Genomic DNA, 2,500 nt, shown 5'->3' with positions numbered 1-2,500 from the left:
AGGCGGCGGGAGCCCAGGTCTACCCATTGTAAGTATTGGCGGCAGGAGCCCAGGTCTACCCACTGTAAGCATAGGAGGCGGGAGCCCAGGCCTACCCATTCTGAGCATAGGTGTCAGGAGCCCAGGTCTACCCACTGTAAAGATAGGCGCTGGAAGCCCAGGTCAACCCATTGTAAGTATAGGCGGCGGGAGCCCCGGTCAACCCATTCTAAGTATAGGCGCGAGGAGCCCTGGTCTACCCATTCTAAGCATAGGCGGGAGGAGCCCAGGTCTACCCACTGTAAGCATAGGAGGCGGGAGCCCAGGTCTACCCATTCCGAGCATAGGCGGCAGGAGCCCAGGTCTACCCGTTCTAAGCACAGGCGGCAGGAGCCCAGGTCTACCCGTTCAAAGCATAGGCGGGAGGAGCCCAGGTCTACCCACAGTAAGCATAGGAGGCGGGAGCCCAGGTCTACCCATTCTGAGCATAGGCGGCAGGAGCCCAGGTCTACCCGTTCTAAGCACAGGCGGCAGGAGCCCAGGTCTACCCACTGTAAGCACAGGAGGAGGGAGCCCAGGTCTTCCCATTCCGAGCATAGGCGGCAGGAGCCCAGGTCTACCCATTCTAAGCATAGGCGGCGGGAGCCCAGGTCTACCCATTCTAAGTAGAGGCGCGAGGAGCCCAGGTCTACCCATTGTAAGCATAGGCGGCGGGAGCCCAGGCCTACCCATTGTAAGTATAGGCGGCGGGAGCCCAGGTCTACCCATTGTAAATATAGGCGGCAGGAGCCCAGGTCTACCCATTGTAAATATAGGCGGCAGGAGCCCAGGTCTACCCGTTCTAAGCATAGGCGGCAGGAGCCCAGGTCTACCCATTGTAAGTATAGGCGGCAGGAGCCCAGGTCCACCCACTGTAAGTATAGGCGGCGGGAGCCCAGGTCTACCCACTGTAAGTATAGGCGCTGGGAGCCCAGGTCTACCCATTGCAAGTATAGGCGGCAGGAGCCCAGGTCTACCCATTGTAAGTAGAGGCGCGAGCAGCCCAGGTCTACCCATTGTAAGTATAGGCGTCGGGAGCCCAGGTCTACCCACTGTAAGTATAGGCGCTGGGAGCCCAGGTCTACCCATTGCAAGTATAGGCGGCAGGAGCCCAGGTCTACCCATTCTAAGTATAGGCGCTGGGAGCCCAGGTCTACCCATTGCAAGTATAGGCGGCAGGAGCCCAGGTCTACCCGTTCTAAGCACAGGCGGCAGGAGCCCAGGTCTACCCACTGTAAGCATAGCAGGCGGGAGCCCAGGTCTACCCATTGTAAGTATAGGCGGCAGGAGCCCAGGTCTACCCATTGTAAGTATTGGAGGCGGGAGCCCAGGTCTACCCATTCTAAGCATAGGCGGGAGGAGCCCAGGTCTACCCACTGTAGGCATAGGAGGCGGGAGCCCAGGTCTACCCATTTTAAGTATAGGCGGCAGGAGCCCAGGTCTACCCATTCTAAGTATAGGCGCGAGGAGCCCAGGTCTACCCATTGTAAGTATAGGCGGCAGGAGCCCAGGTCTACCCATTCTAAGTATAGGCGGCAGGAGCCCCGGTCAACCCATTCTAAGTATAGGCGCGAGGAGCCCAGGTCTACCCATTGTAAGTATTGGCGGCGGGAGCCCAGGTCTACCCACTGTAAGGATAGGCGCTGGAAGCCCAGGTCTACCCATTCTAAGTAGAGGCGGCAGGAGCCCAGGTCTACCCATTGTAAGTATAGGCGGAAGGAGCCCAGGTCTACCCATTCTAAGTATAGGCGGCAGGAGCCCAGGTCTACCCATTCTAAGCATAGGCGCGAGGAGCCCAGGTCTACCCACTGTAAGCATAGGAGGCGGGAGCCCAGGTCTACCCATTCTAAGCATTGGCGCGAGGAGCCCAGGTCTACCCATTGTAAGTATAGGCGGCGGGAGCCCAGGTCTACCCATTGTAAGTATAGGCGCGAGGAGCCCAGGTCTACCCATTGTAAGTATTGGAGGCGGGAGCCCAGGTCTACCCATTCTAAGCATAGGCGGGAGGAGCCCAGGTCTACCCACTGTAGGCATAGGAGGCGGGAGCCCAGGTCTACCCATTGTAAGTATAGGCGGAAGGAGCCCAGGTCTACCCATTGTAAGTATAGGCGGCAGGAGCCCAGGTCTACCCATTCTAAGTATAGGCGCGAGGAGCCCAGGTCTACCCATTCTAAGTACAGGCGGCAGGAGCCCAGGTCTACCCATTCTAAGTATAGGCGGCAGGAGCCCCGGTCAACCCATTCTAAGTATAGGCGCGAGGAGCCCAGGTCTACCCATTGTAAGTATAGGCGGCAGGAGCCCCGGTCAACCCATTCTAAGTATAGGCGCGAGGAGCCCAGGTCTACCCTTTGTAAGTATAGGAGGCGGGAGGAGCCCAGGTCTACCCATTGTAAGTATTGGCGGCGGGAGCCCAGGTCTACCCATTCTAAGCATAGGCGGGAGGAGCCCAGGTCTACCCACTGTAGGCATAGGAGGCGGGAGC

The sequence above is a fragment of the Tiliqua scincoides genome, unplaced genomic scaffold, assembly GCF_035046505.1.
Source record: "Tiliqua scincoides isolate rTilSci1 unplaced genomic scaffold, rTilSci1.hap2 HAP2_SCAFFOLD_91, whole genome shotgun sequence".
NCBI lineage: Eukaryota > Metazoa > Chordata > Lepidosauria > Squamata > Scincidae > Tiliqua > Tiliqua scincoides.
The sequence above is the reverse complement of the archived record's forward strand: the minus strand, read 5'-3'. Positions refer to the sequence as shown.